General features: G+C 39.0%; 1 protein-coding gene and 1 pseudogene across 1 annotated transcript in view; one reads left to right on the top strand and one right to left on the bottom strand.

Annotated features, from left to right (window-relative positions):
- Positions 1-371: 371 nt before the first annotated feature.
- LOC127420399 (GDP-fucose protein O-fucosyltransferase 1-like) lies at positions 372-4,096 on the bottom strand (annotated as a pseudogene).
- A 19,109-nt stretch (positions 4,097-23,205) lies between these two features.
- The window catches only part of LOC127420376 (zinc finger protein PLAGL2-like), a 57,268-nt gene continuing 54,369 nt past the window's right edge, over positions 23,206-26,104 (top strand). The window contains exon 1 of the mRNA XM_051662628.1: positions 23,206-23,345. The gene's annotated coding sequence lies outside the window, so the exon portion shown is untranslated. The remainder of the gene's footprint in view (positions 23,346-26,104) is intronic.

Here is a 26,104-nt window from a genome sequence, read left to right as displayed (position 1 = left end):
TACTACAAGATATCAGAGAGTCTTTATGACATATATTGGTAACACTTTACAATAAGGTTTCATTTGTTAATATTGGTTAATGCATTGATTAATACAGTATCATGAACTAACAAAGAACAATATATTTTTTTCCAGCATTTATTAATCTTTGTTAATGTTTGTTAAGAAATAGTGATATGCAGCATCTACTGTAGATAACATAGATGAAAAATTCTTTGTTCTTCCTTTATTTAAATACTCTTCGGTATCAAAAATACTTCAAAATTGAAAGCTAAATCCAGTTCTCCCCATTCATAATCTGACATCTGAAACTTGCTAAACTTCTTCAGCTGGTCTTCACAGCTGCAAAAATCTAAGACAATTGAACTTTGTTAGAGTTCCTCTTTTCTTTTCCTTTTTCCTGGATAGTCCATGCCAAAGAATGATGAGGGTCGCCCATGAATGTCTCTCTCCCTTTTAACAAATGCTGAGAAGGACGAAACACAACTACCGATAAAATGATCAGCCTGGCCAGGGATGTACAGGTCAACCTGAGCAGTGTCGGGCCGCAAACTAACCACCTTTACCTGCACAAACAGCAAAACAACATATTTCAATCAACATTTTGTTAAATCCTGTTTGCATATTTGACATGTTAAAATGTTAAGAATTAGCCTCGCCTTGCTCTTTAAGAGTTTCTGGATCTCTGCACGGTGATTTTCGGAGTCAGTGGCTATGTATATCATCTGGGCATTGATCTTTTTCACCCAGAGTTTGACTGCACGCTGGATCACAGACAGATCTGGCAAAGACATTGTCATAGTCAGTGGCAGGGCGTTCTGACGGTCGTACCCAACACACTGAGGAGATGCCATGAAGTGAGGACCAGCATCCCCTGACTGCAACAGCTTGCAGGCATTTTGCTGTGTGGATCACTAAAAGGAAGGATATAAGAGGATATGATGTCTACAATTTGGTTGTATTATTTTGTAAAAATAAAAAAAAAGAGGCTACATCAGACATAACAGACATCTCATAAAAGCATCCACATAAATGTAAATATGGCTTTGGAACATTGAATTAATTTTACATCAATATAATATTTACACATTTTTATATAATCATATCCAGCTGGAACTGAGCTGTAGAAAATCCCCCATTCACACACAGAACTTACCCAGTCAGATCCAATCCTCAGATGGATGCCCACGTAGGGTCTGTTTAGCATTGTGTTAATGTGATTCTCTCCTTCTTGTGCTAAATTGTCAGACCACACCACATACTGCTGCAGACCCAAGTGTTCCTCCAATATAAGAAACTGAGCCGGGGCTCCTGGAAGAGCCAGAACTGGATGCTCTGATGGGGGGAATCTGGCCCAAACAAAAAAAGAGAACAGGCAGAGTTGGAGAGGTAAAAAGATGGGTTGGGAAGGGGGATGTATTAGAGGGAGGATTTGAGGCACTTGTGCATCTTTTAATAACTTTTATGATACGTTTTTTAGTGTGCAGGATCTAGGATGTTTTTTTTTGTTTTTGTTTTTTTCCAGTACACGTGTGGAATATTGCTCGAATTAAGACACCAAAACGACTATGGGTCTGCACGCTTTTGTGCTAGAAGATTGTAACTTCAGGTGCAATTGATGGAGACTAAAAACAGCTAAATATCATGCAAAATACAGTTCATTGCAGGTTACAAATATTTATTGTCTGTGAAATTTTCTCAATACACCATCCATTGACCGGTTTGGATTTAGTCCACCCAAAAATGAAAATTCTCTCTTCATTTACTCACCATCATGCCATCCCAGATGTGTATGACTTTTTTACAAACAAACATTTTTAGAAGAATATTTCAGCTCTGTTGGTCCATACAATGCGTGAATGATGACCAGACATTTGAAGCCTCAAAAAGGACATAAAGGCAGCATAAAAGTAATCCATATGACTCCAGTGGTTAAATCCATGACTTCAGGAGTGATACGATAGGTGTGGGTAAGAAACAGATAAAAAAAAAAAGTCCTTTTTTACTATAAATTCTCCTCCCTGCCCAGTAGGTGGCGATATGCACAAAGAAATAGAATCGCCAAAAACAAAAGAAAAAGAAAGTAAAAGTGAAAGTGGAGATTTATAGTAAAAAAGGACTTTAATATTGTTCTGTTTCTCACCCAAACTCACCATATCGCTTCTGAATTCATGGATTAACCATTGGAGTCATATGGATTACATTTATGCTGCTTTATGTGCTTTTTTTTTTTTTTTACCTTCAAAGTTCTAGCCACCATTCACTTGCATTGAATGCACCTAGAGGGCTGAGATATTCTTCTAAAAACTTTGTGTTCAGCAAAAGAAAGAAAGTCAAACACATCTGGGATGGCATGAGGGTGAGTAAATAATGAGATCATTTTTATTTGGGGGCGAACTATCCCTTTAAGAGAATGTGTTTCAGGTTAATCATACCTCTTAATCCAATGCGGTTGGTAGAAAGAGCTGAATGAAAGACCTCCAATTAGTATGGAGTGATCAAAGTCCACTCCAATATGATCCCAAAAGGGTCCGAATGGATTCCCATCCTGCACCAGAATCAACAGGCTGCATTAATTAACAGATCAAGACTCAATTCGCGCATCTTCTTCAATGGAATGCATGCTTTTATTGTGATATGAAATAAAATGCAAATCTGCTAGCATTCCAGTAGATGGCAGTGTCTGCTAACATTCCAGTAGATGGCATACAGCGTAGAATGAGCTCATTAGTGGTTGTTTGTAAAAGACAGGTGTGACTTTTGTACATTAAAACAAACATTGCTTCATTGATAACCCTTCCTAATATATTTTAAGTTTTCATAGTTTAAAAGTCCAGGAAATTTCTGTGGTTCTAAAAAAGATGAAAATTCTAAATGTGTATTAAGGAAACTGCAGCTCTTAAAATCTGTTCATGTATTTCTGTATAGCACATGAATGAAGTGTTGTGAGTGCAAGAAGTGGTTTATAGTCTGTCAGACAACTGCCCTTCAAGTGTCAAGAAGAATGAAGACTTCCATTACCTTCATCGGACAGGTCTTCTTGTCCTGGCTCCTGTGAGCATCAGACTCAAAGCAGTAGGCAACTCTTTGGCCCTGTGGGGGGTGTCTGGGGGCCAGATGCTCCATGAAGTCCTCCAGACTGACCACATGGTGGTACTGCTTCAGGGGCTCCAACTGAAAATACTCACTATAAGGGACATGCACCTGTTTCAGAGGGACATATAACTATACTTCCATATTGTCATGTCTCCTGTTGATGTACAAGTGTGAGATCTGAAATGCCTATAGAAACGTGAAAGGTCAGGGTTCCCACACCTTTGGACCAACGAATTACTTGTCCAGGCTGATACTACTGTATAAAACATTTTATTGGGACTGCACTCACAAAGAGCAACTTCTAGCCAATTAAATAGTTAAAGACTATTTAATTGAGCACCACTAGAAATGTATTTATTTTTTCCATGACTTATGATTCAGTTCAATAACTTATTATTTGTCTTATAAGATCAAAACAAATAAAAATATAAATCCTGGTCTGAAATCACAGTTTGTACTTTCCCTGACAGTGGGAACCCTGAAAGATGCAAAGGAGTGACGTGTGTTGTGTTTACATTTGTAAAAGGGGGCGTGTGATGTCGGTAAACAATCCACGGTGGAACCGCAAGAGTTCGGTTCAATATTTTGGCAAAAGCCAGTGATCCGAGAAAATGATCTGCTTGATTTCCAAAGCGACCTAAAGAGAAACATGTCAGATAAGTGCACTTCTTACTCTGAACACAACACAGACACACACAGTCGCTGTGTAACTGAATGCTACAGTTCGCTCTCTGGATCTCGATGAATGCAATATGATTATAATTTTGCCTTCATTTGATCATACAGCCCTTAAAGACCCACTTCTCAATAAAGACACAATCGCTGTGTCTCTAATGTCTCAGATGTATCACTGGTCTCATTACCCACGCATGGGCAATAAAGAATGTATCCATTTTCATCCCGTCACTTCTGTTGGGTCGATAAATGTGTTCGTTGAAAAGAATGACACATGCAAATAAGTTACAATGAAAAGTTTCAAGTGCTTTGGTCTCTTTGCCATAGCTGAGCAGCCACTGTCCCACAATGTATTGCGAAGATAACGTTAAAACATAACATGTTTCGGTGCAAGAATCGGATCAAGAATTCTTAGTGCATTACATTGGGCCATACATACATTTACATCTATACACATGTAAGTAAATCAATAAAAAAAAAAAAAAAAAAAATACATTAAAATAAAATGTAGGCTAACTAGTATAAAATAACAATAACAAAGTAAAAAATAAAACAGTTTGTTATACAGATTACAAATTCTTAATTGTATTTAAAATTATATTTAGGAGTCGGACAGAAGGAAAATAGTTTTATAGACCTAATTCATAGCGCCATATTTGATTTTTGACATGAGTGAAAACAAGGCTGAGTTGTTTAACCCTTAAATACATGGTTATTTTCTCAAACACTCTTACATATTCAGTTCTTTAGAGACCCTGCACTTATATCTATCACAAATGGATGTACAAAATTCCCAGATAGTGTTACATTTTCAAAATATTTTCAGGACAAATAGAAAACAATAAAAAAAATATATATATTTTGATGTTTTATTTTTCATAAATCAAATGTAACAAATCAGGACAAATCTAGAACACTTTTCACACTGAAATTTCATGAGATGCAACTGGCTGTCAAACACATTGAGATATACATTACACATAATCTACACATGTGTAACTTATGTGTATTGTCTTAGGCACTTATTGAGCCTAAATAGATGAACAATTTACATAATTTCAGTAGTACACCCAAATGACAATAGTCATGTCATACTGTTCATGTGTTACACTTGCTATAGTTTATTTCAATGTTGTTTCTACATCAGCTAGCAATGTCAAATGTAAATCAAATCAATCACTGAAACATCAGCACCACCTTGAGTAAGACATAACATGTATATTATGTATGTGTGTATATGCATATAAAATACTGATAATTCACCATTGTTGATAGTTAATTTTTGCACAGAAAGTCAATGTGATATAGTATTTATTTGTATGAATATAGTACTCGTTTCTCTTGATATACACAAAGAAATAGATATCTTGTGATAGTAAGCTTAAATAGATATGAAATAATCATAAAAAAAATATAATTTATGGAAGTGCAAAAAAAAACAAAAAAACACTTGCATACCTCAGGTCTCTAGAGACCCTATACACTTTTGGTAGTTGAACCATTATAAAAAATAAATATAATTTATATTTAAGATTGAGGAATACTAAAGAGGTTTGGGCACAACTCCAAAAAATGGATGAGGTACAGGGGGTGGAATGAGGTATGCGAGGCTCTAAAGACCCGAGGTATGCGTTTAAGGGTTAAAGGAATATTCCGGGTTCAAATTTGGGCTCAATCAACAGCATTTGTGGCATAACATTGATTACCACAAATATTAATTTTGAATTGCCCCTCCTTTAAAAAAAGCAAACATCTGGGTTGCAGTGAATGGGGCCAATCTGTAAATTAATGAATGAACGTTACATTTATATAGCACTTTTCTGACACTACACTCAAAGCACTTTACACGGTGAACAGGGGACTCTCCTCAACCACCACCAGTGTGCAGCATCCACCTGGATGATGCAACAGCAACCATAGTGCACCAGTACGCTCACCACACACCAGCTATTGGTGGAGAGGAGAGGGCAGAGTTATAGAGCCAGTTTATGGATGGGGATTATTAGGAGGTCATGATTGAGAAGGGCCAATGGGGGGAATTTGGCCAGGACACCAGGGTTACACCCCTACTCTTTATGAGAAGTGCCCTGAGATTTTTAATGACCACAGAGAGTCAGGACCTCGGTTTAACATATCATCCAAAGGATGGTGCATTTTTACAGTATAGTGTCCCAATCACTGTACTGGGGCATTAGGACCTACACAGACCACAGCGTGAGCATCCCCTGCTGGCCTCCCTAATACCTCTTCAAATGATAAAATACTCACTGTTTCAAAAGTATATTTACAAGTCATAAACAATATGCGTGTTAATATGATTTTATTGTGATAAAATCACTTACTAACCTTTTCTGTGTACAGTTATAGCCAATTTTACAACTTCGTTGCCATGACGATGTAATGTCAGCAAACCCTTAAACCCTAAAATGAATATTACAGCTCAAATAATACATGAGTTTTAATTAATTAATGTAGAATTAATGTGTGCTTCTTTTTTTTAAATTATAAGCTTCACATTTCTGTCTTTAAACCCTCCAAAAAATTAGCCCCATTCACCTCCATTGTAAGAACACTTCACAAATCAGCTTTAAATCTGGCACTACTTTGAATAAGGTCTAAATTTCATTGAAGCATGTGTATGCATTGTAGCCTATGACTTGACACACAACATTTCAAGAGCACTTGTGAAATGAAGTTATAATTTCAAATAGATTAAGCCAGATGTTGAATGGTAAAATTTTGCTTTATTTTATGGTTCACGTGCATTTTCCTTATGTGTATTCTGGTGTTATATTCAAACCTAGTCAATAAACCTAGTATTTCCTTTCTTTTTTCTTTTTTTTTTTTTTTTTTTAAAGTAGATACTTCAGCTGTGTTGGGGTTTCTAAATCAGCTGCTGAGGGATTGACGGTAAATTCGACATCTTTCTCTCGTCTGACTGCTGTAATCCACCACTCCCTATTTTCTACTTCTTGTGGAAATTCGTGGAAGCGTAATAGTGGATTTCTCCTTTTGCTGTTGAAGCAATCGGGAATGCAAAAATATGTGGTCTCCCGATCACCGCTATAAAAGTTTACTCTGCAATAGTTTATGTCCATGATTCAAACCCAGAAATGTGTAAAGGATCCATGTGCAGGTTTTAACACTAAGAACAAATCTGACTTTATCAAGTTATTTTATGCACATATAGATGAGTGATGTAACTCTTTTTGTTGTGTAATTATTCTTAAACAAGCTTTCCCAACCTAAGTCTGATTTCTGTCAGAAGACTCTGTTATTTATTCAAACGTGACGCACATGTGAGCCATTAATTGCACTCAATGGTTGTCATATGTTGAATGTTGTAGTCTTAATCAGAACATCAAGCTTTCACTGCTGCGATGTAAATCAATCTGTATTATTTAAAAGAGAATACATTTACAAATTAAAAGAGAATAAATGTAAACGTTTCCCCCCACGGACAATTTCACATGTAGCACACACAATGTCAAATGTTGTTGGCCTCTCTGATGATTTTGATTCAGGAGAAATAACATAGCTCTAAAGCTTTCAAAAAGTGCATTTGTAATCTGTAGGTGGTGATGTTTTTATGTTTACGGAGCTGAGCAAAGCTTGCGTTGCACCCAGATCTTTTCGGCTTTTCGGGCCTTCTTTCTTTTCAGTTTTTGAACAAATTGTTTTAATAACACAGCTCAGGGTACACCATATTTCCTGTGCACATGCTAGCAAAAGAAACTCAGCTGGAGAGTGTTGGTGTTTTTTTTTTTTGTTTTTTTAATAATGATAAAGTGATAAACCATAGATGAAACAGAGTGTACGCTTAATCCAAAGCTCTTTTATCAGACCCATCATTAAAAGCAACATGTGTGTGCAACATGGTAATGGTCCAAAATTCCCTCCTCCACAGGAATTCACACACACACTTCACATGGCTAACAAGTGGCCCTGGCATGTATTGATTTATTAAGATCTGGGTGGGTATGTACTATATGTGTGTTGGACCATCACTGTGTCCATGTAAATCATGTAAGTATGAAACTCATAGTAATGTGTACATGAGGACACAAATAAGTTGGGGTTCCCTGATGCACCTGGTACTGGCGTGCCTACAACTGAACTGAAAACTGCAACCAGCCACTCTCAGTGTGTGATAATTTCTAATCAAGCTATCGTTAACGCAACATCATGAATTTCAAAAGCAAACTAATCACAGGCTGGCAGAAACGCTCTCTCTTTATCTTCTTTCTTTTTTGTCTGGGTTGTTCTTCTAAGGGGACGTTCACATCGAATGTCTATGCTGTTTATCAGTTGTTTTTCTACGTAAACATGCTGTAGATAGACATCTTTGACAACTTTGTTTTGTCAGCGTCTTGCACAGGAGGTCAACGTAATTTAGATGCTGTGTTGAGTTTAAAGAACTTTAACTTTTAAAAAAGCATCTCAAGACACCTGCTTATGTTACATTTGTTGAGTTGCGTCTAGCTTTTTTAAGTGCAATAACGCATTCGATTTGAGTGGCAGTGATTTTCAAACCTTTTCCTTGGGAGGATGACTTTAACAGTAAACAAAAATTGTGGACCACCTAACCACACAAATCTGAGGGAAACCATCAACCACTTAAAAAAAAAAAAAAAAATGCCTACAGTTTAAAGTAGGGGAGAGCGGGGTACAAACTAATGTGGGGCTAGTTGTAACACACAAGGTTTGAGTTTCCACACAAACTGGTCTGATAGAACTTTTGTTGAACATTTGTTTAACCATTGCCATATCAATATCGTTGCCAAAAAAATTGCCAAAATTCAAAAAGCCTTGGAAGATATCAACAAAAGCTCATTTAAGAGTAGCAAAACTTTCTCATGAAAGTTCAATTTCATCTTTGTATTTAGTGCTTATTTAAAACAAAGCAAAATTGTTATCATTTTAATGTCCAATTTGTTAGCTAGCGCTTAGCATAATCGTTGCTTAGCTAGCCAACAGCATTGACTAGCCAGGTTTAAATCCCAAAAACACTGTCTTACAACGTGCCCCTATTCAAACATATTATATGCGATTCCATGCAGTCAAGTGTGCAATTCACATAATTCCTTTATGTGTGTGTTTGTGTAGTGTTGTGTCTTCCTCTATTTGCTAGCTTAATTTTTGGCCTGTTCTATGGCTTTGTTGTGTTCACTGTTAAGTGTAAAAAATAAACAGTATTTTATATGGCAAGTTTATAAGTGGGTTTTATTGACATAATATTTTAGTTTATCTTTTATGAATTATAATTAGATCATATACAGCTGTTAGAGGGGGGTTTTAAGCTGTTATATGGTCATGTTACAATGTGCTACTCACCTGTTACAACATCCCCCTCCTATATAAGATTTTACTTCTTTCCAGCTACTAGATAATGAAAAAAGTATACAATGTATTCATGAAACCAGACCACATATTTGTGCCAGTCATGTGTCAAATTTATATGAAAAAATATAAATACTTTGAACCCCAAGTGCATTTACAAAAACTTGAGAAAGCCAAAATGTTTTAGTATGTGCCCTGCTCTCAACTAGTCTACAAATTACCCTTAATTATCCTTAAAATGTCCTTACGTTATATCTTGCAATAGGGTCATTCCATGTCAACTCAACCAGAGGTCCCCAGCTCAAATGTTGTTTTTACTGATGAAAGATAAACAGAAATGATGATGAAAGCCAAAATATTAAATGCCATGGATGAATATTTATTGAGTAATGCATTATTTTGTAGAGGGGAACCAAACTGTGGGCCAGGCCAAAAATTCTATTCGCTTATAAGTAACGCAAAATTACTTTGCCTTAAAAAAATGAAGATACAAAGAAGAAAGTTTGTTCTGATTTCTAAAAGGATATTTAGATATACTTGGATATATGAAATTAGGTGCTCCAACTCCAACAAAAGGGTTTTCTTTTTTGGATTCACACCATTGGCATATAATGCAACAAAGAGTGCTGAAATACCTACCAAGCTCTGTGTAAGAATAAAACAATGATGCTGCCACTTTCCTAAGGTTATGGGGTTTTTTACCTTTAATTTTGCTCCAAAATCATAGGTGAAAAATGTTGTTCCCTATCTGTCACTCACTCGACGTTGTGTCGATGTAGTGACACTAGGGGTCACTCTTGGGAGCCCGAAACACCTCTGGTCTTTGAAAAAAGGCCAATGGGAATTGGCGAGTGGTATTTGCATACCACTCCCCCGCACATACGGGTATAAAAGGAGCTGGTATGCAACGACTCATTCACATTTTCTCTTCGGAGCCGAACTGTCGATGCTCACTGAGCTGAATTCTCACGACTGTCCATTCACCTCTGCTGGATCTGATGGCGCATTTCAGCAGCTTCTCCCCCTCTGCACTGGTAAACTGCAGAGAACGCTCCTGGGCGCTTCAGCAGAAATAAAAAGTATATTTCTCTAAAATAGCGGCACACACGGAATGTCTTTTTAAAGATGCCCTTCCGTTTGTGTGTTATTCCTGGTTGCGGTCGTTATCTCTCGCCTTCTGATGGTCACAATCGCTGTCTTTCGTGTCTGGGAGCTACCCACGTGGAGACAGCATTCGTGGATGTGTCATGTACTCATTGCGAGAATATGACCATGGCAACATTGCGGTCGTGGCTTGCCTTCGTAAGAAAGCAAGTCACCCCAGCGGCCCCCTGCCTTGGTCCTTCTACCTACGGGTATGAGGCCAGCGCGGCTAGTACTGGGGGCAATTTGGGGACCCCAATGGGACCACCTCCGCCGGGTATCCCCCCACTGACCTCCCATTCCCCAGCACGCCCATCTGCCCCGATCGGGCTTACGGATGAGTCCGCCGGCTTGTCTCACGGCGAGTTCGACCTCTTGTTCGGAGCCCGCGAAGGTGATGAGCTCTCAGATCATCCAGTCGGACGCGAAAGCCTCAGCTGGGCTTCCCCCCACAGGTACGGTCGCCCAGTCACAGGCTGACATGGAGATGACGGACATGCTTTCCGGGCAGCCATGAGCGTCGGGCTAGAGTGGAACCCTCCTCTCTCCCGTGAACCCTAGCGGCTCGAAGATTGGTTTCTGGGCCCGCGGCGCGGCTCACAGCCATGCCCCACCCCAGTTCCTTTCTTCCCGGAAGTGCACGAGGAGCTGACAAGGTCGTGGGAGGCACCTTTTACTGCCCGGTCCCGATCTTTCAGCTCCCCCGCCCTCACTACCCTCGATGGTGTGGCGGCCAAGGGGTATTCGGTGATCCCCCCGGTGGATAAGGCGCTCGCGGTGCACCTTTGCCCACAGAGCTCCGCCACCTGGCGCGGGTGCCCGAAGCTCCCGTCCAGGGCCTGTAGGTTTACGTCATCCCTGACAGCCAAGGCCTACGGTACCGCTGGACTAGCTGCCTCAGAGCATCTCTTTTCTTGGCTTGGAGTTGGACTCAGTCTCAATGACGGCGCACCTCACGAACGAGCGTGCACAGTCGGTGCTGACCTGTTTGAAGGCATTCAGACAGAAGAGTTGAAGTGGCGTCTGTTCGCTAAATGGTGTTCTTCCCGATCGGTGCTTTCCTTCCTGCAGGAGAGGTTGGAGGGGTGGCTGTCCCCCTCCACCTTGAAGGTGTATGTAGCCGCTATAGCGGCACACCACGACACAGTGGACGGTAAGTCCTTAGGGAAGCGCGACCTGATCATCAGGTTCCTGAGAGGCACCAGGAGGTTGAATCCCTCCAGACTGCGCCTCATTCCCTCATGGGACCTCTCTATAGTTCTTCAGGGTCTACGGGGAGCCCCCTTTGAGCCCCTGGAGTCAGCTGAGCTTAAGGCACTCTCTTTAAAGACTGCCCTCCTGACTGCGCTCACTTCCATCAAGAGGGTAGGAGACCTGCAAGTGTATTCTGTCAGTGAAACGTGCCTGGAGTTCGGTCCGGGCTACTCTCACGTGATCCTGAGACCCCAACTGGGCTATGTGCCCAAGGTTCCCACAACCCCATTTAGGGATCAGGTGGTGACCCTGCAAGCGCTGCCCCAGGAGGAGGCAGACCCAGCCCTGACGTTGCTGTGTCTGGTGTGCGCTTTACGCATCTATTTGGATTGCACACAGAGCTTTAGAGTCTCTGAACAGCTCTTTGTCTGCTTTGGTGGACAGCGGAAAGGAAGCGCTGTCTCCAAGCAGAGGATCGCCCACTGGGTCATTGATGCCATAGCAATGGCATATCACGCTCAGGACGTGCCGCCTCCTGCAGGGCTACGAGCCCATTCTACCAGGAGTGTGGCGGCCTCCTGGGCCTTGACCAGTGGCGTCTCTCTAACAGACATTTGCAGAGCAACACCCAACACATTTGCGAGGTTCTACAATCTCCAGGTTGAGCCGTTTTCGTCCCGTGTAGTGGCAGGCACAAGCAGGTAAGTCCGGAACAGCTGGCCAGGTGTATCGCTTGCGCATAGCGCCTTTCACCTCCCCTGAGCTGAAGACGTGCGCTGTTGACTCCCAGTAGTGTTCACAAAGTGTTTTCCCTGGATGACTTCCTCTGAGCCCTGTGGCACACGAGTTTGTGGAGAAACTCGCTGCCGGCTCAGTACATGTGCTAACTAAGCCCTGTACTGGGGTAGGAGCTCCGCATGTGTTGGTTCCCCAAAGGTGAACCCATGCGACGTATATCTTCCGCTAATTCGTTTCCCTGTTGGTAAACTGCGTCTTCCTTGTGCAGAGGCCCCTCTGCCCCAGTCACCATGTTTGTAGAAACTCCTCCCCCGTTGGATAGGACCTACCATGGGACCTCTCCACATGACATACTTCCGACAAGGCTCGGCAAGACCATGTGACGTATTTCTACTCAAAATACACCCCCCTCCCTCCCCCCGGGTGGGGTGTGGTCTCCGCAGTGTCTTCCCTTTGGGAATGACACCCTCCCCCGACGTAGACACTGGTGGCCCCAGTCGGTTAACAAATTACACTCTTTTTTTGGGGAGCAAAAAAAAAAGAGGATAAGAGGCCACAACTGGGCTAGCCTGTCCCTATCTTTTGGGCAGTCGAATTGTCCCCGAAGTGCCGTTCGACGCTCATAATAGCGTAGGGGGAGGTTACGTTTTGGCCTGGTGCGCTGGCTACGAGGCACACAGTGGTCTGCCCGTCTCGCACCGCCAGTTCACGTAACACAGTTCAGCAAGTTGTGGCGTTTCGTATAGGGACCACTAGTGTCACTACATCGACACAACGTCGAGTGAGTGACAGATAAGGAATGTCCTGGTTACTTTCGTAACCTCCGTTCCCTGATGGAGGGAATGAGACATTGTGTCCCTCCTACCACAACGATGGACTACCCGCTGAAATGGCCGGGACCTTGTCTCGGCTCCTCAGCACAAAACCTGAATGAGTGGTTGCATACCAGCTCCTTTTATACCCGTATGTTTGGGGGAGTGGTATGCAAATACCACTCGCCAATTCCCATTGGCCTTTTTTCAAAGACCAGAGATGTTTCGGGCTCCCAAGAGTGACCCCTAGTGTCACTACATCGACACAATGTCTCATTCCCTCCATCAGGGAATGGAGGTTACAAAAGTAACCAGGATGTTTTGACCGTCATCATCATTTCTGTTTATCTTTCTTTAGAAAAAGTAGGCCTATTAACAAATCAAAACTTTCATCCATGGATGTTTTTTAAAATATGATTTGACATGGAATAACCCAAAAGCCTCAATTGTTGCTAGTTATTTTGGTTATTATTTAACTTAAAGCAATTATACTGCTACTTTTAGCTCATGAACCTAAATGAGCCAACTGTTTGCTAGCTAAGAAGTTGGACCTAATACTTACATACAAGTTCATTGTTATGAGTTGATAAATCAGTTGATTAATTCATTGTTGGCTGATTTTGTCAGTTATCGGACCATCTAAATTGTCTTGTTTTCCCTTTATGAATCACAGTTTGAAGACTATTATTTTAAGGTTTGGCATAGTGACTTTGCAGAATTATGCAAGCATTTACTTTGCAAGCAGTTAAGACCACAGTGTCTCGTATACCTCCATTCACTCGTCATATCTCTCATAATTTCCTCCTGAGCTCTATCAACAATGTCTCTCTTTCCTGCGTTTACTGCCTTCTCTTTATCCCTGCTCTCTAATGACCTGGCCCATCCCCCCATCCATTGAAATGGTCGCATGTGCTTGCATACACACACCAGACACTGTTTTTCATTGTTAGAGATGACTGTGATGATAACAAAGCGAGGGAGATTCGGCTCTCACTCTCTAACTGCACAGTTCTGAAACTTCCTTCAGGTGAGGAAGCGAATCAGACCTTCAAAGGCCACAAGATCAAGGTTAAAACAATCGGTTGTCATAGTTCGCTCATGCACAGAACTCATTTAGCTTTTATGATGAGAGAGGGGAACAGCAACTCAAAGAACAAATGTTTCCTCTTAATGTGAACTTACACAGTAAAGACCGTTTAACAGGATATTTCACCCAAAAATTCAAATCCTGTCATCATTTACTCACTCTCATGTTAAACCCAGAAGACTTTCTTTCTCTAGTGAAACTTTCACTTTTATTGCATATTTTTACCATACAATAACAGTGAATAGAGACTGAGGCTTTCAGTCCCCAACATTCTGCCTACCAATTCTATCTCCTTTTGTGTTCTATGGAAGAAAGAAAATCATCTGGGATTGAAACAATTCATTCATATTGAATTATGACTTGGCCATCCCTTCCTGTTCATAATATCACACTAAATGTGTTCAGAGATGTGCTAGTGATGACTAAGGTACTGGAACTCTTGCAAACAACATGTCGACTTCCTGTGTGATCATGTTGCATCATATGCACATATCACTTGAGGAAAGACAGGATCAGTATCATCTTAGAATGTCACATTATCACAAAGTGCATGGAGAGTCTTATGTGCCTGTGCAGAATATTGCTGGGTCCACCCAAGTCTCTTATCAGACACAAACAGTGCCACTGCACTGACAGACTCACAGCTGATACCGCAGGCTGTTGCTTTTACTTTTGGGCTTGAATTATTTCCTGTATATCACTGGGAAGAGATTGATACAGAGATGTAGGGGATGATAGGATAGAGTATGTAAGGAAAGAATAGTCCAAAATATTACCAGAGAACATGGTATAAATAAAGAAATGGAAAGGATGGCATAACTGCTGATGGCTTTCTATAGGGAAACCCTTATATTCTGTTTGATGGGTCCCAGCAAGGGCCCCAGGGCCAATTTTCTTTTAGGGTCCCCTGGTCCAATTATCTTTCAACGTTGAGATCCATGCAGTCTGTTTTCATTGATTTTATGTCTCTTTTAATACCCCTTCTGTTTTTTACACTCAGATTAACTCAAACATATAGCACGTCGTGGTAAAGAAACAGCTCAACTGAAACAGGTTTACTGAAGAGCCCCTGTTCTTAAAGAGACAGTACCATTTTAATGTTTGTTATACATTTTGTAAACTCAATGTAAATACTTGTAAATACTACAAATTATGCATACAAGAACAAGAATGTAACAAAATGTGTAATAAATGTGTAAACATGCATATATTTAAAGGGGCAATAATACATTATGACATATTTTAACTTCATCAAACACTTTAAATATAAAGAATTTAACAAATAGACTCCTACAGCATGTACATAAGGGTTTGGTGAAACTTGGCAAAGAGATCAGGCAGTTCTGGCTTGCGCTGCTATAGTATATTTTCTGACTCATCTGAATGATGGGGTGCGTTCCATTCAGAAGTGATCATCCCTACACCCTATTTCCAATATTTATAAAGACTTTACCCTCGATTGTGAGAGCTTCAAAGGGCTGAAAGTTGTGGGGCTCAAAAATAGTGGTAATTTGGTCATTTTATTGTAAATTCTGTTTGCAATGACCCTACAGCTTGGTTACCATTATTACTATCCCATCAAAAAGTCCTGTGAAGGCATCATGTAAGCCCTTAGACTTACCCCTTAGAGAAGATTATATTAACAGAATTGAAAATAAATGATCTTAGAGTCTGTTTTTGAATGTTCATGATTTCAAATTTCAGCGGACAAAACTTACACACAAGCCCTTTAATCTGCTTTAAGATGCTCTCTTTTTCTTTCTTTCTTTCTTTCTTTCTTTCTTTCTTTCATTCTTTCTTTCTTTCTTTTTCTTACTGTAAGACCAGTAACATTTTCTAACTTCAAACATTTAAAACTACTTTAAACTTTCAGACAAGGTTTTGTCAAACCAACATTATAGTTTGTCTTGACAAACTTTATGTTTCTAGGTCAGTACTTCTGTATCCCACAAAATAAAATATCAGTATCTTCTTCTTTCCAACCACCTAAGCCCAGTTCTTTTTTTAGTAATATTGGGGAGAAATGCAGTTATATAATAAATGTTTCTGTCGACAGCACTTTTCATACAAAGCATAAAGCTTAACCCTATAAAGCCTAAAGTATGAAATAATAGTAATAACCACTCACTTTAAAGAGTGGCTAAAATTTTTTTTAATTAGAAACATGAAGGCATGTTTTTAAGCGGGTTGGGGGCCCTCATAGACACAGGGCCCTATTGAGGGGGCCATGTATAAGCTGACAGCTGGTGGGGGGGGCACATATTCAAGCGTATATTAACATTTGTTTTCAAAATTGATGGGCTGCCAGACCTTGCAACGAATCAGGTTAATCACATAAGAACTGATTATGAACAAAATGTGAAACTTGGTAAGATGCTTAACTATGATAAATGTTACATTTCTCATGTTTGCAGTCTTAGAGACCTCATATATAAAACATGAATAAATCTATTGAATTTTCACATGCTAATATTTTCTGATTGATGGACACACTTAAGAGATACACTTCTGCCTGTTATATTGTTGTTCTTTTAAATTTTGACATCTACAGTCTCATCTGCGCTCTGCCATATGCATGCTTTGCGCACGCGTCAAGCATGAGGATTAATCGAGCTTCAAATCATGATCGCGCCTAGAAGACTGCACACTGTAATCCCTAAAATTGTCATTACAGGAAATATCAAGTTGTCTTAATTAAGTATTACTTGAAATGTCAGGTTTTGGGCTCATAACTCAAATATTTAAGTTCATTGAACTTATTTATCTTAAAAATCCATAGACTTAAGATTTTAAGTGTAATAACTCAAACTATTGAGTACAAAATTGAGGCTATGGGGAATACCCACGATGCTTAAATTGCTTAAATTATTTAATTATGTTTCCTTGGTCAGAGGGAAGTTATGGGGGCATTTAAATAGCTGTTATTAAGAATTTATAGATGTTTTAGCTCTTTTATTGTATTATTTATGTTCGTTTTGTTGCAAATAGCTGTTTCATGTGATGTCACCATTAAGGTGATCTGTGTCCGCTTTGGTCAAGTTGGACCCTGTTAACACTATCTCAGTTCTCCTTGTGCATGTGCAGCTGAAGTGTAGGTATATATGTGTCACTGGTCCTACTTGACCCACCCTGAGAATGATTCAAACAGGCGATCCCCAACATGGGAGTCGGATGCGCTAGCAAGGAGGCAATAAAAGTCATGGCCTCTAGCCTCGGTCACTAGTGTGTCTCTTAAGGCCAGGAGAGTGAGGTTTACACACTGCACAGCTATCATGTACCAGCTGGCTACCGTTACACTCACCCCCCTAAACCTCCCTCCCATCCGGGTCACGGCACCAGTGTCACCGTTCCTACTTGACCCGCCCCAAACGGAATTCACACCAGCGATCCCCAGCATGGGAGTCGGACACACTAGCAAGAAGGCTATAAAAGCCATGTCCTCTAGCCTTGGTCGCTAGTGTGTATCTTAAGACCAGGAGAGTGAGGTTTACACACTGCACAGCTATAACATACCAGTTTCTATCATTCCATATGCATTTCTGTTGATAATTAAGTTTATTTAATGACTAACCTAGAATCAGTTATCATCTTTATTTGAGCTGTGCTATTGTTTGATCTAAAATCAATTCAATTAAAATTATTAACAACAGTAGAAACACCAATATTTAAATAACAAATCTGAGTTAAGTCTACTTGCATCATGGTAGCTAACTCAACTTAAATAGTTGTGACTTAAATAGTTAAGTTCACTCTACATTAACACAAGTTAATTGAACTGAAATTTTCAAGTCTTGGAAGACCCCATTACTCAATGGAATTGAGGGAACGAGTTTACTCAATCAAATGAGTGCAATGAACTTATTAGGATTTTCAGTGCAGATGTCAAGATTTATTGTGAAAAAGGAGATACATTTACATTTTCCCACACAAAACCAATCATATCGCTTCATAAGACATGGATTAAACTACTTGAGTTGTATGGATTACCTTTATACTGCCTTTATGTCCTTTTTGGAGCTTGAAATCATTGGACCCCATTGACTTACATTGTATGGATAAATTCACATTATATCTCCATCAAAATATCTTTGTTTGTGTTCCGCAGAAGAAAGAAAGTCATACTTTTTTGAGACATCAGGGTGAATAAATGATGAGAGAATTGTTATTTTTGGAAGAACTATTCCTTTAATAACCGATAAAAGGGGTCTGGAATCGACTCTTGGAATTGATTTCATCAGTTACGTAAACCTGGAATCAGAATTGGAGTTGATTCCAAAATTTCTAGAATCAAACAGGCCAAGTCTGATGGGTTAAGGTGTGTTCATTGAGCAAAGATGATATCAAAAATATACCAAAATAAAAAATGCCCACCCCTGCAGATACAGACACCAACACTCCACAAAGAGGCTTGGCTAACTTGTAAACAATTCACATGTCCCCCAGGAAAGCAACAGAAAGACCCCTTGCAAAGTATAGAGCTAATTGTCTTAACATGATGACATGTGTAGAATATTGGCATCACCCAATACGCAGTGCACAGGTTTCCACAATTCCAACCATGTGCTTTTAACCAAACACACACACACAAAAACATGCCCTAAAGTCCCCAGTTCAACAGTGTGGAAGGGGGAAGAAAGGAGCCAAAGAGCTGATTTTGAGCGCCAGGGACTGTTCTGGTGAGGAAATCCACTCCAGATGTGTACAAATCACCCCCTGCTTAATTGCCATTGTTGTTGTCATCAATGACTTGTTTTGCATGGCTTCGGTGACTTTTTTTAAAAAGATGGCAAGCTCCTCTGAGAGAATGTGTTTGTGATTTTATTAGATAGCGGCATAGTGGACAGAGACATAAGACAAAGAGAGAGTACAGGAGAAATTAGGATGACACCCAAACCTGTTAGAAATTTGACTACTGGCTACTTACTCATAAACAGCCACAGATGTTCCACCAATGCCCTTCAAAAACCCTCTGTCGGGCTTATTTTAGGCTGCATGTGTGTTTCCTCCTTTCTGGTTCCTGTCATCAAGGCATTCAAATAAAGAGGCAAATATTGGCTTTGTGAGTCCCATGGTTAATCAGAGAGTAATTAAGAGCTGGTCAAGATGGAATGGAGGGCTGACTTTGCTTTGAAACTCACTCTCCCCTTATTCCCCATAATAGTTTTTTTTTTACAAGAACTTTTGAGGTGGAGAGAGGAGAGGTTTTACTGGGCCGGCAGTGTGGTGTGTGGCGTTTCACAGAGCACTTTAAAATCGATCTTGAGCTTCTAAATGACAGACCACCACTCCATTGTAATCAAACTGAATAAAGCCCAGCCGCAAAGTCCAGGAAAATATAAATAAACAAACAATCAGATAATGAGTCCTCAGCTGGGACTTTGAAATAGCTCTTCGTTTTAAATGGGTGTACAGTCTTTGTTTGGGCTTGATTTAGAATTAAAAGAGAAAGGAAGCAAAACAATCTGACCAAAATGTGTGGGATCTTGATGAACAGAGGCAACATGTGTAGGTTTGCTTCTCAAATTAAATTACCTCTTTGATTTTTGAACAACACTCTCAATCAAGTTGGGTCATGTTCTGCATTTGGCTTATTTATTTAGTGTTTTTAAACTTTAAGTTTTAAAAATGTTGTGGCACCATGTAATTACATTGTAGCGACATAAGTTTTGAAGGGTTCACCATACCACAATATCTGAGAATTTTCAGTAGAGTTACTTGTTATTCCAAAGAACTGTTTAGGATACACAACATTTCTAAAGACCAAATGCTTCTAGATATTTTTTGCCCACTAACAGGCAGAGTTTTTGTTCCTTTCCACAGTCGCCTTTGGTTTGCTCATTAAGACATGATTAAAAAAAAAAAAAAAAAAAATTCCAATGAAAAGCGTGTTTACTGGGAACTTTACAACATGTATTAGATTACAAACATTACAATATGATTTTCTGTAAAGCTGCTTTGAAATAATGTTGTGAATAGCACTATACAAATAAACACTACTTCTTATTTATTTAAAACTGTTTATAGCTATAATGCTTTATACAGCATTGATTCATTTAATACATCATTTATGAGTGTTATTACACTGTCTTCTGTTTCCCTGAACTTTAAAAGAAGTCACAGGACACTTCCAAAGCACTTTCCCCTTCATTGAGAGGAAGAGAAACACCTCTTAGTATCACTGCTTTAATATGACATAATAGAGGACTGGACCATCAGTGCTCATCTCTTATGTAAAATAATGCTAGTTGTACTGTAGATTTTGAAGGGTAACCTTGTTAAGTGTTTGATTGGTTTTCTGTTAAACTGGTAGCTGTTTTTATTAGATATTACTCATATAGACATTTAAATTATTTTGTGTAGATAAACTACCACTGCTCCCAACTCACTCACCGCCCACTTACCTTTACTTTACTGTGTGTGAAGTTTGTCTGAGCTTCTCTTCACATCCTTCTCTGTGGTGTTTGGAGAAGTCTCTTTTGACCATTGAACTGAGATCAGTTGTACAGTACTTCTTCTCCAGCAACCATTTAGGGAAGTCTTCAAATCATCCACTATTGCCTGACAATGCAGTCTATTTCAGGTAATATAGATACTGTAATTGAACCATGAATATGCTTGTAAAAAATAAGCATCACTGAACAATGGAGTGATATTTCATATCGTTCCATTAATAGATTTTCCTTTCCTGCAAATTAAGTACAGTGATCCAATTTGATTAACTTGTCCTTTAGTAGAAACAAGGCATTTTTCTGACAAGTTTTTATTTTAAATACCACAGTACAGATTATTGGATTACATCAACTCTGTGTTATCAGTTTGTATTGTTTTGAACATTTCTACAAAAAATAAAGAAAAAGAAAAAAAAAAAAGTCTGCTTGTTGCACAGTGAACTTCTGCTCTGAATCTACTGTAACAGAGCAGTATAAAAAGAATAAAACCTCTATTCAGTTCATCACATTCTTTAAAAAAAACTTCCAGAGAACATTTAAATAATTGTTTCCAACGAAGAGTCAGTTTAAGAAAATATGCCTATAATGGTTTATTGAAATTACTTAGCTAAATAATGACCAATAAATGAATAACTGTAATTATTATTGTTCTTGTTGTTTAAATTATTTTCTTCTTAAAATATGATTGATGGCTATTACAACACAACCATCTTCAACTTGCTGAGCAAAAACACGTTTAGCCTTTTAGGAATAATAATAATAAAAAAAAACCATCCTTGTCATTTGATTAATGATTGGTTTTGGGCAACTATATATATATATATATATATATATATATATATATATATATATATATATATATATATATATATATATATATATATTTTTTTTTATTTTTTTTATTTTTTTTTATTATTGTAAAAGCCTCATTTCCCAACCTTTAATCATCTTATACCACACTGAGTAGTAATTTGGCTTTCTCTTTTCATGTTTCTTCCTAACGTCTTTTAATACATCTTTCAATCTTATAAGTAAAAATGTCATGTGAAATACAAACTGTTCCACGTGATTTGTACTGTTTATAAATAATGTTTTGGAACACCATTCATTTAATGAGTTATTGAAATCCAGTGATTTGTTTCTTTTCATCTTCTCCTCACACAAACAACTTGGAAGAATTTTCTAACGAAAAAGAAAAAAATCGTTCAAGCAACTTCTTTAGTTTATTTTTATTTATTTATTTTTCCCCCCTAGAAAAACACAATGTTTTCAGATATTTAAATGATTTCTTCACTTATCGAAGAATAACATACAGTATTTATAAACGTGAAAGCTAAATGAGAATTAATATATATATATATATATATATATATATATATATATATATATATATATATATATATATATATATATATATATATATATATAAAGAAAATAAAAAAACTACAGTAAATAGAGTAATTTTATTATTCTTTTTTTTTTATTGGTTAAGTTTAAACATTTCTTCCGGACATTCAGTCATCCAAACGTTCTCATGAACTTCCTCTCCAACACAAGAAACCCGCAACAATTCCGTTTCAAAACTACCTGCATTATCACCCCTAACGATGAATGTGTATCTAGATCTTTTTGTAGCAATTATCGCAACACATTCAATAAATTCCTGCGTATTAAAAGAGTCCCGAAACCTCTCTGAAAACGTTTAATTTCACTTAGGTGGCAGGAGAGATCCCTGGGGTTGTTTTTTGTCTGTTTCTTTCTTTCTTTTTTTAACATAAAAACTTTTTATGTTTCGCCCCTTAGCACTGAGCATGCCGAGAGGCTTATTGAAGACCCCCCCCCCCCCCACACACACACACACACACACATACACACACGTCCATCCGCTGGTTGGAGGGGGTTGGCGTGGTGAGGAAACAGGCTGGTATGCCCTGGAAGTGATCCCCCCTGATCTGAGGCTGTTTATTTCCAATTGATTTCTAGTTCAAATCGAACTGAATTTTAGTTTTAAAAAAAAAAAAAAATGTATTATCTATTTTGTATTTTTTTATTTGAACGTTGTAAACAATCGAGAGCGTTATATTTTGCACAGTCCTACAAGCATGATTGCACTTGCACTTAACAAGAAAAACGCGCATTAGTAAAATGAATACTAGTTTAGAAATATAATTTACTTTTAAAACTACGCATCGCTCGTGCAAAGCTTTGACCATCTCTCCACACTTTCCTCGTGCCAATTCAGTCAATGCATTCATTAATCCACAGTGAACTTTGAAAATGCTGACTTTATTTCTTAAATAGATTTTTCAAAATAGTCTAGATAAGATTTTTCAAACCTCACGAAACAGCGCCGTGTCATGCATAGCCTCAAAAATAAAAGTGCAGTGGAGAGAGATTGCTTCTTGACTTAGTCACCTTGCATTAAACATGCCTGCATTTAATTATTTCAAAACTCAATCGGCTGTTTTAATCGCCTTGCTTTCGATAGTCTATCCATCAGCCCCGCCGGTATCCATTATTAATCATACAGTTGTGTAAACTACAACCCCAGAAAAAGACACAACACACACACACACACACACACACACACACACACAACAGTTTACCAGCCACTGTAAAAAGTTTGTGAAAGTGGCCTGACGTCACACTCCCACAATGCTCGCGCGCTCCATAACTCTGCTGCTGCAGCCGGAGGAGCGCGAGACACTCAGGCCCCGAAAAAAGAAAAATTAGAGAAAAAATTGGGAAAAAATAGTAAACCAACAGATCAAGAGGAGACAGACCGGGGACGGTGGTGTGGGGGCTCCCACGGTAGGTTTGCGCTCAGTCGTTGCTGGAATGTTACGGGGGTTCCTTGTGAAATTGACTGCTGGAAAGTTTTTGGTGGGCAACTGCTCGTTTTTTCCCCCCGCAAATCCTCATAATGTAGCTGCACGTTCTGATGTGTGCATGATTTTTTCTTTCTTTTTTTTTTTTATAACGAGATCCCGATAACGAATACAACCCAAAACCCTGGTGATCACTAAGGAAGATTGTACAAGAGGGTTTCGCTGGATAAAAAGTGTCGCTATTTACTCTCGAGCCGACGTCATTTATTTTTATTTTCAGTGTTGAGGCTTCGGGTATTTAATCTTTAATTACGCGTTCGCTCGCTCTTCGGAAACCTCATCGATAAATACATCGCGCCTGCAAATCTATCGGTTTGTAAACAAACTGCATTTGGTCGATCATCGACTCTGCTGTGCCGATTGATGTTCAGCGTCGCTTTGGCGTGTATAGTTGAATTTTAGATAATTTCTGAATATTTATGGTTCACGGGGAGCATATGCATGTGCTGTGCCAGGGACACACACTAGTTGAAGGAACGTTCCTGTTGAGTTTGAAACATGATTAGTTTATAGGACGCAAATGCGTTTGTTTGTTTGGTTGGCTGGTTCCGTTTCTCAAATGAATGTCTAGTTCACTGCTTGATATGAGAAAATCACCCTGGGCGCTAAATATACAACTATTTCCCCACATGCATGCTGCAATGGCTTATCTTGTGCTCGTCATTTGTTTGCCACTGATCGGATGTTCCATGGGCGGATTGTGACTTTTGTATCTTTTGCCTTCTCCTGTGAAAGACACAGTTTGTGTGTATGTTACTATCAAGAGGTACTTAACAAACAAGAGTGTCAAGCAGTTGAGGTATGGGGTACCTCTGAGGCAGAAGAGTAGCCTACCTTATGTTACTAACCCTTTACTACTTGGTTATTACAGAAGACTTGTGGATTTTATGTTGAACGCATTTATCACATTTTTAAGAACGACTCTTTTTAGACTAGATATGCTAAACACGTTGTGTATGTTCAGTAATCAGCGAGGCATCAATGAACTTCATGCTTGAAGTGCTGATCTGTCCGACTAAAATGTCGAATACATCAGAGAGATGACTGACATGCTTTGAGGGGCGTAAATCATTATTAAAAGTTCATTTTAATTCCCTTATAAAGTCAGTAAGAGACATGTATGTGCATCATTGCGACCAATCAGTGAACATCATACAATTGCGACACCAGAGCCACATGCCCAAACACCTGTAGCTGTGCGACATGCAGACATGAAGCAGTGTAACAGAGTCAAACTTTTCATTTGTTTGCATCTTTATATGACATGCAATTGCTTGTTCATAATCTTTTGCTGGGTTGTGCGCTGAAAACATTCTCACTTATTGTCTTATTCACGCTATGAAGATAGCTTACAGAGGGCTTTATAACAGTGATTGATAAAGAACACGTTGAAACAAGCTCTTCATGTTTGGCTCATCAAGGCCCCTTTACTTCCACTGCCTCGAGCTACATAATAAGGAAATGGAAGTGAGATCGTCACGAGACAGTGCTTTTGTTATTGACATTGCCGTTTCTCACATGTTGAAGCGCATATAGTTGTGTGTGTAGCCGTTTTGTTTTCATCATTAGCTCTGGTGAGGGGCTTCTTCGGCTTGTAGGCTTTTCTCGAGGGTTTGGTTGAGAAAAGCTCATTTAATTTGAGGAAGCTGTTAAGTGTTCTTACATGTTAAAGTGTGTTTATAAACTATGCTGAATTGTAGGTGGGAAATGACCACTTGAATTTCTTCAAACAGAGAGAGGGGCAATCGTTCTGGTTCTTGTTTTATCTCAATTTATTATTTTGAAACATGGTCGGTGTTTTTAACTCAGATCATAAGATCATAGCGCAATTCAAAATGTGTGCTTAATTGGTTTCCCACAGCTAAATTTGGAAGCCCAGTCTTATAAGATGGCTTTTTTGTTTTGAATGTATTTTGCATGGAATATGGCAGTAAGGTTTAAATTTTTGTGGGAAGTGTAAAATAACCAAAGGTTTCGGCCGTTTTCATACCTCTGTTCATGTGTTTTCTAAAAAGGCAGCTTACATGCTTGAGTTAGGGAAAGAGAGAGAGACAGAGCATGTGCATGTCCTCTAAAAACATCCCACAATTCCATGCTCCTCGGTGGGGTAACAGGCTGATTATCATGAGAAAGCACATCAGAAGGGTTAATAGGTAGGACAGGCTTTGGAGAGCACAAACGCTACTTAATACCCAGTGAAGAATGGGGATCAGCCCTCATCTGAGTCCTTATATCCTCCACTTATAGCAGTGAGGGGAGAAAAGTGAATATGCTGTGCCTGAGTTGCATTAATATCACTGTAAAAAAAAATCCTGTTAAATTTACGATAAAAAAACTGGCAGCTGTGGTTGCCAGAAATTCACCGTATGAAATACGGTAACCACATTTCGGGCTTTACGGGATGTAATTTTGATGCCTGTATATTTTACGGTGCATTACTGTTGTTTATATTTTTAAATGATAAACTTGATATATTAACCTTCTGACACTGTACAAATCTTCTTTTCACTTTATAATGTATTGTTAATCACTGTAGTAATTACAGAAGGGCACATGACATGAAGTTCATCAAAAGTGGCTCTTCCAGGAGCAATGACCAATAACCATGTAGAGACGTGTAGAGCACAGTATGACTCACACAAACACAAAACACCATCAGGGTAACACATCTGAAATTAAAAT

Source organism: Myxocyprinus asiaticus, chromosome 29 (genome assembly GCF_019703515.2).
Source record: "Myxocyprinus asiaticus isolate MX2 ecotype Aquarium Trade chromosome 29, UBuf_Myxa_2, whole genome shotgun sequence".
NCBI classification, from domain to species: Eukaryota; Metazoa; Chordata; class Actinopteri; order Cypriniformes; family Catostomidae; genus Myxocyprinus; species Myxocyprinus asiaticus.
This window is presented reverse-complemented; position numbering and strand designations above follow the sequence as displayed.